This window comes from Phyllobates terribilis, unplaced genomic scaffold (assembly GCF_046119375.1).
Source record: "Phyllobates terribilis strain yellow unplaced genomic scaffold, ASM4611937v1 Scaffold_15__1_contigs__length_34870131, whole genome shotgun sequence".
In the NCBI taxonomy this organism is placed as follows: Eukaryota; Metazoa; Chordata; class Amphibia; order Anura; family Dendrobatidae; genus Phyllobates; species Phyllobates terribilis.
This window is the reverse complement of record NW_027362775.1, coordinates 5,297,412-5,310,454: the sequence shown is the minus strand read 5'-3', so window position 1 is coordinate 5,310,454 and position 13,043 is coordinate 5,297,412.

The following is a 13,043-nucleotide window of genomic DNA, read 5'->3' as shown; positions in this document are numbered from 1 at the left end:
AAAACCGTCTTATTAATCTACTGTGACCTCCACTTCTCTTCTAAGGGGCATTAAAGCCGTCAATTTAAACCACTCTGAACTCCTCAGCTCTTGCAAGAGGCATTAATATTGTCTTTTTATTCCATTGTAATCTCCAGCACTCTTCGAAGGGGCATTGATATTGTCTTTTCATTCCACTGCGACTTCCACCACTCTCCCAAGGGGCATTAAAACCGTCTTGTTAAGCTGCTGTAACCTCAATGTCTATTCCACGGGGCATTGATATTGTCTTTTTATTCCAGTGTAACCGTCACCACTCTTCCAAGGGGCATTAGAACAGTCTTGATAAGCTACTGTGACCTCTATGTCTCTTACAAGGGGCAATAAAACCGTCTGGTTAAACCATTCTGTACTCCACAGTTCTTCCAAGGAGCATTGATATTGTCTTTTTATTCGACTGTAACCTCCACCACTCTTCCAAGGGTCATTGATATTGACTTTTTATTCCACTGCGACCTCTACCACTCTTCCAAGTGGCATTCATATTGTCTTTTTAATCAACTGTGACCTCCACCTCTCTTCCAAGGAGCATTAAAACCGTCTTGTTAAGCTACTGTGACCTCCACCTCTGTTCCAAGGGGCATTGATATTGTTTTTTTAATCCACTGTGACCTCCAATTATCTTCCAAGGGGCTTAAAACCGTCAATTTAAACCACTCTGAACTCTACAGCTCTTCCAAGGAGCATTGGTATTGTCCTTTTATTCCACTTTAACCTCCACCACTCTTCCAAGGGGCATTGACATTGTCTTTTTATTCCACTGCGACCTCCACCACTCTTCCAAGCGGCATTAAGACCATCTTGTTAAGCTACAGTGACCTCCACAACTCTTCCTCGGTGCATTGATATTGTCTTTTATTCTACTGTAACCTCCACCACTCTTCCAAGGGGCATTGATTTTGTCTTTTTATTCCACTGCGACCTCCACCACTCTTCCAAGGGGCATTGATATTGTCTTTTTAATTCACTGCGACCTCCACCACTCTTCCAAGTGGCTTTAAAACAGTCTTGTTAAGCTACTGTGACATCTAAGTCTCTTCCAAGGGGCATTAAAACCATCTGGTTAAAACATTTTGAACTCCACAGTTCTTCCAAGGGGCATTTGTTTTGTCTTTTTATTCCACTCTAACCTCCACCACTCTTCCAAGGGGCATTGACATTGTCTTTTTATTCCACTGCGACCTCCACCACTATTCAAAGCGGCATTAAGACCATCTTGTTAAGCTACAGTGACCTCCACAAATCTTCCACTGGACATTGATATTGTCTTTTACTCCACTGTAACCTCCACCACTCTTCCAAGGGGCATTGATATTGTGTTTTTATTCCACTGCGACCTCCACCACTCTTCCAAAGGGCATTGATATTGTCTTTTTAATCAACTGCGACCTCCACCACTCTTCCAAGGGCATTAAAACAGTCTTGTTAAACCACTCTGAACTCCACAGCTCTTCCAAGGGGCATTGATATTGTCTTTTTTTTCCTCTGTAACCTCCAAAACTCTTCCAAGGGGCATTGATTTTGTCTTTTTATTCCACTGCGACCTTAACCACTCTTCCAATGGGCATTGATATTGTCTTTTTAAACCACTGCGACCTACAGCACTCTTCCAAGAGGCATTAAAACCGTCTTGATAAGCTACTGTCACGTCCATGTCTATTCCACCGGGCATTGATATTGTCTTTTTATTCCACTGTAACCTCCACCACTCTTCCAAGGGGCATTGATCTTGTCTTTTTATTCCACTGCGAATTCTAACTCTCTTCTAAGGGGCATTTATATTGTTTTTTAAATCCACTGCGACCTCCACTACTCTTCCAGGGGGCATTAAAACAGTCTTGTTAAGCTACTGTGACCTCCAGGTCTCTTCCAAGGTGCATTAAAACCATCTGGTTAAACCAATCTGAACTCCACATCTCTTACGAGGGGCATTGTTATTGTCTTCTTATTCCACTGTGACCTCCACCACTCTTCCAAGGGGCATTGATATTGTCTCTTTAATCCACTTCGACCTCCACCACTCTTCCAAGGGGCATTAAAATGGTCTCGTTAAGCTACAGTGACGTCGAAGTCTCTTCCAAGGGGCATTAAAACCATCTGGTTAAACCACTCTCAACTCCACAGCTCTTCCAAAGAGCGTTTGTATTGTTTTTTTATTCCACTCTAACCTCCACCACCCTTTCAAGGTGCATTCACATTGTCTTTTTATTCTACTGCGACCTCCACCACTCTTCAAAGGGGCATTGATATTGTTTTTTAGTCCACTGCATACTCCACCCCTCTCCAAGGGGCATTAAAACCGCCTTGTTAAGCTACTGTGACCTCCACGTGTCTTCGAAGGGGCATTGATATTGTCTTTTTATTCAACTGTAACCTCCACCAATCTTCCAAGGGGCATTTATATTGTTTTTTTAATCCACTGCGACCTCCACCACTCTACCACGGGGCAATAAAACCGTCTTGATAAGTTACTGTGACCTCCAGGTCTCTTTTAAGGGGCATTAAAACCGTCTGGATAAAACAATCTGAACTCCACATCTCTTCCGAGGGGCATTGTTTTTGTCATCTTATTCCACTGCAACCTCCACCACTCTTACAAGGGGCATTGATATTGTCTTTTTAATCCACTTCGACCGCCACCACTCTTCCAAGGGGCATTAAAATGGTCTTGTTAAGCTACAGTGACGTCGAAGTCTCTTCCAAGGGGCATTAAAACCATCTGCTTAAACCACTCTGAACTCCACAGCTCTTCTAAGGGGCATTATTATTGTCTTTTTATTCCACTGTAACCTCCACCACTCTTCCAAGGGGCATTGATATTGTCTTCTTATTCCACTGGGACCTTCACCAGTCCTCCAATGGGCATTAAAACCATCTTGTTAAGCTACTGTGACCTCCACGTCTCTTACACGGGGCATTGGTATTGTCTTTTAATTCCACTGTAACATCCACCACTCTTCCAAGGGGCATTGATATTGTCTTTTTATTCCACTGCGACCCCTACCACGCTTCCAAGGGGCATTGATATTGTCTTTTTAATCCACTGTGACCTCCACCACTCTTCCAAGGGGCATTAAAACTGTCTTGCTAAACTACTGTGACCTCAACGTCTCTACCACGGGTAATTGATATTGTCTTTTTATTCCACTGAAACCTCCACCACTCATCCAAGGGGAATTGATATTGTCTTTTTATTCCAATGTAACCTCCACAACTCTTCCAAGGGGCATTGATATTGTCTTTTTATTCCACTGTAATGTCCACCCCACTTCCAAGGGTCACTGATATTGTCTTTTTAGTCCACTGCGACCTGAAACACTCTTCCAATGGGCATTGATATTCTCTTTTTAATCCACTGTGACCTCCACCACTCTTCCAAGGGGCATTAAAATAGTCTTGTTAAGCTACTGTGACCTCCACTCTCTTCCACGGGGCATTGATATTGTCTTTTTATTCCACTGAGACCTCCACCACTCTTCCAAGGGGCATTGATATTGTCTTTTTATTCCACTGCGTCATCCACCACTCTCCCAAGGGGCATTAAAACTGTCTTGTTAATCTGCTGTAACCTCCTTGTCTATTCCACGGGGCATAGATATTGTCTTTTTATTCCAATGTAACCTCCACCACTCTACTAAGGGGCAGTGATATTGTCTTTTTAAACCAATGTGACCTCCACCACTCTTCTAAGGGGCATTAAAACAGTCTTGATAAGCTACTGTGACCTCTACGTCTCTTCCAAGGGTCAATAAAACCATCTGGTTAAACCATTCTGTACTCCACAGTTCTTCCAAGGAGCATTGATATTGTCTTTTTATTCGACTGTAACCTTCACCACTCTTCCAAGGGGCATTGATATTGACTTTTTATTCCACTGCAACCTACACCACTCTTCCAAGGGGCATTTATATTGTCTTTTTAATCCACTGCGACCTCCACCACACTTCCAAGTGGCATTAAAACCGTCTTGTTAGCTACTGTGACCTCCACGTCCCTTCCACGGGGCATTGATATTGTATTTTAATTCCACTGCGACCTCCACAACTCTTCCAAGGGGCATTGATATTGTCTTTTTAATACACTGCGACCTCCACCACTTTTCCAAAGGGGAATTAAAACCATCTTGTTAAGCTACTGTGACCTCCACGTCTCTTCCAAGGGACAATAAAACCGTCTGGTTAAACCACTTTGAACTCCACAGCTCTTCCAAGGGGCATTGATATTGTCTTTTTATTCCACTCTAACCCTCACCACTCTTCCAAGGGGCATTGACATTGTACTTTTATTCCACTGCGACCTCCACCATTCTTCCAAGTGGCATTAAAATTGTCTTGTTAAGCTACATTGACCTCCACATCTCTTTCACTGGGCATTGATATTGTCTTTTTATTCCAGTGTAACCTCCACCACTCTACCAAGGGGCATTGATATTGTATTTTTATTCAACTGCGACCTCCACCACTCTTCCAAGGGGCATTGATATTGTCTTTTTAATCCACTGCGACCTCCACCACTTTTCCAAGGGGCATTAAAACCATCTTGTTAAGCTATTGTGACCTCGACGTCTCTTCGACGGGGCATTGATATTGTCTTTTTATTCCACTGTAACCTCCACCACTCTTCCAAGGGGAATTAATATTGTCTTTTTATTCCACTGCTACATCCACCACTCTTCCAAGGGGCATTGATATTGTCTTTTTAATCCACTGTGACCGCCACCACTCTTCCTTGTGGCATTAAAACCGTCTTTCTAAGCTACTGTGACCTCCACGTCTCTTTCAACGGGCATTAACACCGTATCGTTAAACCACTCTGAAATCCAAAGATCTTCCAAGGGGCATTAATATTGTCCTTTTATTCCACTGTAACCTCCAACACTCTTCCATGGGGAATTGATATTGTATTTTTATTCAACTGAGACTTCCACCACTCCTTCAAGGAGCATTGACATTGTCTTTTTAATCCACTTCGACCTACACCACTCTTCCAAGGGGCATTAAAACAGTCTTGTTAATCTACTGTGAACTCCAAGTCTCTTCAAAGGGGCATTAAAACCGTCAATTTAAACCACTCTCAACTCCGCAGCTCTTGCAAGGGGCATTGATATTGTCTTTTTATTCCACTGTAACCTCCACCACTCTTACACGGGGCATTGATATTGTCTTTTTATTCCACTGCGACCTCCACCACTCTTCCAAGGGGCATTGATATTGTCTTTTTAATCCACTTAGATCTCAACGACTTTTCCAAGGGGCATTAGAAAAGTCTTGTCAATCTACTGTAACCTCCATGTCTCTTCCAAGGGGCATTAAAACCGTCAATTTAAACCACTCTCAGCTCCACAGCTCTTGCAAGGGGCTTTGATATTGTTTTTTATTCCACTGTAACCTCCAGCACTCTTCCAAGGGGCATTGATATTGTCTTTTTATTCCACTGCGACTTTCACCTCTCTTCCAAGGGACATTAAAACCATCTTGTTAAGCTACTGTGACAACCACGTCTCTTTCACGGGGCATTGATATTGTCTTTTATTCCACTGTAACCTCCACCACTCTTCCAAGGGGCATTGATATTGTCTTTTTATTCCACTGCGACCTTCACCACTCTTCCATGGGACATTAAAAATATCTTGTTAAGCTACTTTGACCTCCATGTCTCTTCCACAGGGCATTGATATTGTCTTTTTATTCCACTGTAACCTCCAACACTCTTCCAAGGGGCATTGATATTGTCTTTTTATTCAACTGAGACTTCCACATCTCCTTCAAGGAGCATTGACATTGTCTTTTTAATCCACTTCGACCTCCACCACTCTTCCAAGGGGCATTAAAACAGTCTTGTTAATCTACTGTGAACTCCACGTCTATTCCAAGGGGCATTAAAACCGTCACTTTAAACCACTCTCAACTCCGCAGCTCTTGCAAGGGGCATTGATATTGTCTTTTTATTCCACTGTAACCTCCACCACTCTTACAAGGGGCATTGATATTGTCTTTTTATTCCACTGCGACCTCCACCACTCTTCCAAGGGGCATTGATATTGTCTTTTTAATCCACTTAGACCTCCACCACTTTTCCAAGGGGCATTAAAAAAGTCTTGTCAATCTACTGTAACCTCCGTATCTCTTCCAAGGGGCATTAAAACCGTCAATTTAAACCACTCTCAGCTCCACAGCTCTTGCAAGGGGCTTTGATACTGTTTTTTATTCCACTGTAACCTCCAGCACTCTTCCAAGGGGCATTGACATTGTGTTTTTATTCCACTGCGACTTTCACCTCTCTTCCAAGGGACATTAAAACCATCTTGTTAAGCTGCTGTGACAACCACGTCTCTTTCACGGGGCATTGATATTGTTTTTTATTCCACTGTAACCTCCACCACTCTTCCAAGGGGCATTGATATTGTCTTTTTATTCCACTGCGACCTCCACCACTCTTCCATGGGACATTAAAACCATCCAGTTAAGCTACGGTGACCTCCATGTCTCTTCCACAGGGCATTGATATTGTCTTTTTATTCCACTGTAACCTCCAACACTCTTCCAAGGGGCATTGATATTGTCTTTTTATTCAACTGAGACTTCCACCACTTCTTCAAGGAGCATTGACATTGTCTTTTTAATCCACTTCGACCTCCACCACTCTTCCAAGGGGCATTAAAACAGTCTTGTTAATCTACTGTGAACTCCACGTCTCTTCCAAGGGGCATTAAAACCGTCTGCTTAAGCTACTGTGACATCCACGTCTCTTTCAAGGAGCATTGATAGTGTCTTTTTATTCCACTGTAACCTTCACCACTCTTAGAAGGGGCATTGATATTGTCTTTTTATTCCTCTGCGACATCCACCACTCTTCCAAGGGGCATTGATATTTTCTTTATATTCCACTGCGACCTCCACCACTCTTCCAAGGGGCATTTATATTGTCTTTTTAATCCACTTTGACCTCCACCACTTTTCCAAGGGGCATTAAAACCGTCTTGTTAAGCTACTGTGACCTCCACGTCTCTTCCAAGGGGCATTAAAACCATCAATTTAAACCACTCTGAACTCCACAGCGCTTTCAAGAGGCCTTGATATTGTCTTTTTATTCTACTGTAACCTCCACCACTCTTCCATGGGGCATTGATTTTGTCTTTTTAATCCACTGAGACCTCCATGTCTCTTCCAAGAAGCATTAAAACCATCTTGTTTAGCTACTGTGACCTCCACGTCTATTCCGCGGTGCCTTAAAACCTTCTGGTTAAACCACTGTGAACTCCACAGCTCTTCCAAGGGGCATTGATATAGTCTTTTTATGCCACTGTAACCTCCACCACTCTTCCAAGGGGCATTAAAACAGTCTAGATAAGCTACTGTGACCTCTACGTCTCATCCAAGGGGCAATAAAACCGTCTGGTTAAACCATTCTGTACTCCACAGCTTATGCAAGAGGCATTGATATTGTCTTTTTATTCCACTGTGACATCCAACACTCTTCCAAGGGGCATTGATATTGTCTTTTTATTCAACTGAGACATCCACCACTCCTTCAAGGAGCATTAACATTGTCTTTTTAATCCACTTCGACCTCCACCACTCTTCCAAGGGGCATTAAAACAGTCTTGTTAATCTACTGTGAACTCCACGTCTCTTCCAATGGGCATTAAAACCATCAATTGAAATCACTCTCAACTCCGCAGCTCTTGCAAAGGGCATTGATATTATCTTTTTATTCCACTGTAACCTCCAGCACTCTTCCAAGGGGCATTGATATTGTCTTTTTATTACACTGCGACTTCCACCTCTCTTACAAGGGGCATTAAAACCGTTTTCTTAAGCTACTGTGACATCCACGTCTCTTTCTCGGGGCATTGATATTGTCTTTTTATTCCATTGTAACCTTCACCACTATTAGAAGGGGCATTGATATTGTCTTTTTATTCCACTGAGACCTCTACCACTCTTCCAAGGGGCATTGATATTGTCTTTTTATTCCACTGCGACCTCCACCACTCTTCCAAGAGGCATTGATATTGTCTGTTTAATCCACTGCGACCTCCACCACTTTTCCAAGGGCATTAAAATCGTTTTGTTAAGCTACTGTGACCTCCACGTCATTTCCAAGGGGCATTAAAACAGTCTGGTTTAACTTCTCTGAACTCCACAGCTCTTCTAAGGGGCATTGATATTGTCTTTTTATTCCACTGTAACCTCCACCACTCTTCCAAGGGAAATTGATATTATCTTTTTATTCCACTGCGACCTCCACTACTCTTCCAAGGGGCATTGATATTGTCTTTTTATTCCACTGTGACCTCCACCACTCTTCCAAGGGGCATTTATATTGTCTTTTTAATCCACTTTGACCTCCACCACTTTTCCAAGGGGCATTAAAACCGTCTTGTTAAGCTACTATGACCTCCACGTCTCTTCCAAGGGGCATTAAAACCATCAATTTAAACCACTCTGAACTCCACAGCTCTTGCAAGAGGCATTGATATTGTCTTTTTATTCCACTGTAACCTCCACCACTCTTCCAAGGGGCATTGATTTTGTCTTTTTACTCCACAGCGACCTCCATCTCTCTTCCAAGAAGCATTAAACCGTCTTGTTTAGCTACTGTGACCTCCACGTCTATTCCACGGTGCCTTAAAACCTTCTGGTAAAACCACTGTCAACTCCACAGTTATTCCAAGGGGCATTGATATTGTCTTTTTATTCCACTGTAACCTCCACCACTCTTACAAGGGGCATTGATATTGTCTTTTTATTCCACTGCGACCTCCACCACTCTTCCAAGGGGCATTGATGTTGTCTTTTTAATCCACTTAGACCTCCACCACTTTTCCAAGGGGCATTAAAAAAGTCTTGTCAATCTACTGTAACCTTCATATCTCTTCCAAGGGGCATTAAAACCGTCAGTTTAAACCACTCTCAGCTCCACAGCTCTTGCAAGGGGCTTTGATACTGTTTTTTATTCCACTGTAACCTCCAGCACTCTTCCAAGGGGCATTGATATTGTCTTTTTATTCCACTGCGACTTTCACCTCTCTTCCAAGGGACATTAAAACCATCTTGTTAAGCTGCTGCGACAACCACGTCTCTTTCACGGGGCATTGATATTGTTTTTTATTCCACTGTAACCTCCACCACTCTTCCAAGGGGCATTGATATTGTCTTTTTATTCCACTGTGACCTCCACCACTCTTCCATGGGACATTAAAACCATCCAGTTAAGCTACGGTGACCTCCATGTCTCTTCCACAGGGCATTGATATTGTCTTTTTATTCCACTGTAACCTCCAACACTCTTCCAAGGGGCATTGATATTGTCTTTTTATTCAACTGAGACTTCCACCACTTCTTCAAGGAGCATTGACATTGTCTTTTTAATCCACTTCGACCTCCACCACTCTTCCAAGGGGCATTAAAACAGTCTTGTTAATCTACTGTGAACTCCACGTCTCTTCCAAGGGGCATTAAAACCGTCTGCTTAAGCTACTGTGACATCCACGTCTCTTTCAAGGAGCATTGATAGTGTCTTTTTATTCCACTGTAACCTTCACCACTCTTAGAAGGGGCATTGATATTGTCTTTTTATTCCTCTGCGACATCCACCACTCTTCCAAGGGGCATTGATATTTTCTTTATATTCCACTGCGACCTCCACCACTCTTCCAGGAGGCATTGATATTGTCTTTTTAATCAACTGCGACCTCCACCACTTTTCCAAGGGGCATTAAAATCGTTTTGTTAAGCTAATGTGACCTCCACGTCACTTCCAAGGGGCATTGAAACCGTCTGGTTTAACTTCTCTGAACTCCACAGCTCTTCCAAGAGGCATTGATATTGTCTTTTTATTCCACTGTAACATCCACCACTCTTCCAAGGGTCATTGATATTGTCTTTTTATTCCACTGCGACCTTCACCACTCTTCCATGGGACATTAAAAATATCTTGTTAAGCTACTTTGACCTCCATGTCTCTTCCACAGGGCATTGATATTGTCTTTTTATTCCACTGTAACCTCCAACACTCTTCCAAGGGTCATTGATATTGTCTTTTTATTCAACTGAGACTTCCACATCTCCTTCAAGGAGCATTGACATTGTCTTTTTAATCCACTTCGACCTCCACCACTCTTCCAAGGGGCATTAAAACAGTCTTGTTAATCTACTGTGAACTCCACGTCTATTCCAAGGGGCATTAAAACCGTCACTTTAAACCACTCTCAACTCCGCAGATCTTGCAAGGGGCATTGATATTGTCTTTTTATTCCACTGTAACCTCCACCACTCTTACAAGGGGCATTGATATTGTCTTTTTATTCCACTGCGACCTCCACCACTCTTCCAAGGGGCATTGATATTGTCTTTTTAATCCACTTAGACCTCCACCACTTTTCCAAGGGGCATTAAAAAAGGCTTGTCAATCTACTGTAACCTCCGTATCTCTTCCAAGGGGCATTAAAACCGTCAATTTAAACCACTCTCAGCTCCACAGCTCTTGCAAGGGGCTTTGATACTGTTTTTTATTCCACTGTAACCTCCAGCACTCTTCCAAGGGGCATTGATATTGTGTTTTTATTCCACTGCGACTTTCACCTCTCTTCCAAGGGACATTAAAACCATCTTGTTAAGCTGCTGTGACAACCACGTCTCTTTCACGGGGCATTGATATTGTTTTTTATTCCACTGTAACCTCCACCACTCTTCCAAGGGGCATTGATATTGTCTTTTTATTCCACTGCGACCTCCACCACTCTTCCATGGGACATTAAAACCATCCAGTTAAGCTACGGTGACCTCAATGTCTCTTCCACAGGGCATTGATATTGTCTTTTTATTCCACTGTAACCTCCAACACTCTTCCAAGGGGCATTGATATTGTCTTTTTATTCAACTGAGACTTCCACCACTTCTTCAAGGAGCATTGACATTGTCTTTTTAATCCACTTCGACCTCCACCACTCTTCCAAGGGGCATTAAAACAGTCTTGTTAATCTACTGTGAACTCCACGTCTCTTCCAAGGGGCATTAAAACCGTCTGCTTAAGCTACTGTGACATCCACGTCTCTTTCAAGGAGCATTGATAGTGTCTTTTTATTCCACTGTAACCTTCACCACTCTTAGAAGGGGCATTGATATTGTCTTTTTATTCCTCTGCGACATCCACCACTCTTCCAAGGGGCATTGATATTTTCTTTATATTCCACTGCGACCTCCACCACTCTTCCAAGGGGCATTTATATTGTCTTTTTAATCCACTTTGACCTCCACCACTTTTCCAAGGGGCATTAAAACCGTCTTGTTAAGCTACTGTGACCTCCACGTCTCTTCCAAGGGGCATTAAAACCATCAATTTAAACCACTCTGAACTCCACAGCTCTTGCAAGAGGCCTTGATATTGTCTTTTTATTCCACTGTAACCTCCACCACTCTTCCATGGGGCATTGATTTTGTCTTTTTAATCCACTGAGACCTCCATGTCTCTTCCAAGAAGCATTAAAACCATCTTGTTTAGCTACTGTGACCTCCACGTCTATTCCGCTGTGCCTTAAAACCTTCTGGTTAAACCACTGTGAACTCCACAGCTCTTCCAAGGGGCATTGATATAGTCTTTTTATGCCACTGTAACCTCCACCACTCTTCCAAGGGGCATTAAAACAGTCTAGATAAGCTACTGTGACCTCTACGTCTCGTCCAAGGGGCAATAAAACTGTCTGGTTAAACCATTCTGTACTCCACAGCTCTTGCAAGAGGCATTGATATTGTCTTTTTATTCCACTGTGACATCCAACACTCTTCCAAGGGGCATTGATATTGTCTTTTTATTCAACTGAGACATCCACCACTCCTTCAAGGAGCATTAACATTGTCTTTTTAATCCACTTCGACCTCCACCACTCTTCCAAGGGGCATTAAAACAGTCTTGTTAATCTACTGTGAACTCCACGTCTCTTCCAATGGGCATTAAAACCATCAATTGAAATCACTCTCAACTCCGCAGCTCTTGCAAAGGGCATTGATATTATCTTTTTATTCCACTGTAACCTCCAGCACTCTTCCAAGGGGCATTGATATTGTCTTTTTATTACACTGCGACTTCCACCTCTCTTACAAGGGGCATTAAAACCGTTTTCTTAAGCTACTGTGACATCCACGTCTCTTTCTCGGGGCATTGATATTGTCTTTTTATTCCATTGTAACCTTCACCACTATTAGAAGGGGCATTGATATTGTCTTTTTATTCCACTGAGACCTCCACCACTCTTCCAAGGGGCATTGATATTGTCTTTTTATTCCACTGTGACCTCCACCACTCTTCCAAGAGGCATTGATATTGTCTGTTTAATCCACTGCGACCTCCACCACTTTTCCAAGGGCATTAAAATCGTTTTGTTAAGCTACTGTGACCTCCACGTCATTTCCAAGGGGCATTAAAACAGTCTGGTTTAACTTCTCTGAACTCCACAGCTCTTCTAAGGGGCATTGATATTGTCTTTTTATTCCACTGTAACCTCCACCACTCTTCCAAGGGAAATTGATATTATCTTTTTATTCCACTGTGACCTCCACCACTCTTCCAAGGGGCATTTATATTGTCTTTTTAATCCACTTTGACCTCCACCACTTTTCCAAGGGGCATTAAAACCGTCTTGTTAAGCTACTATGACCTCCACGTCTCTTCCAAGGGGCATTAAAACCATCAATTTAAACCACTCTGAACTCCACAGCTCTTGCAAGAGGCATTGATATTGTCTTTTTATTCCACTGTAACCTCCACCACTCTTCCAAGGGGCATTGATTTTGTCTTTTTACTCCACAGCGACCTCCATCTCTCTTCCAAGAAGCATTAAACCGTCTTGTTTAGCTACTGTGACCTCCACGTCTATTCCACGGTGCCTTAAAACCTTCTGGTAAAACCACTGTAGACTCCACAGCTCTTCCAAGGGGCATTGATATTGTCTTTTTATTCCACTGTAACCTCCACCACTCTTACAAGGGGCATTGATATTGTCT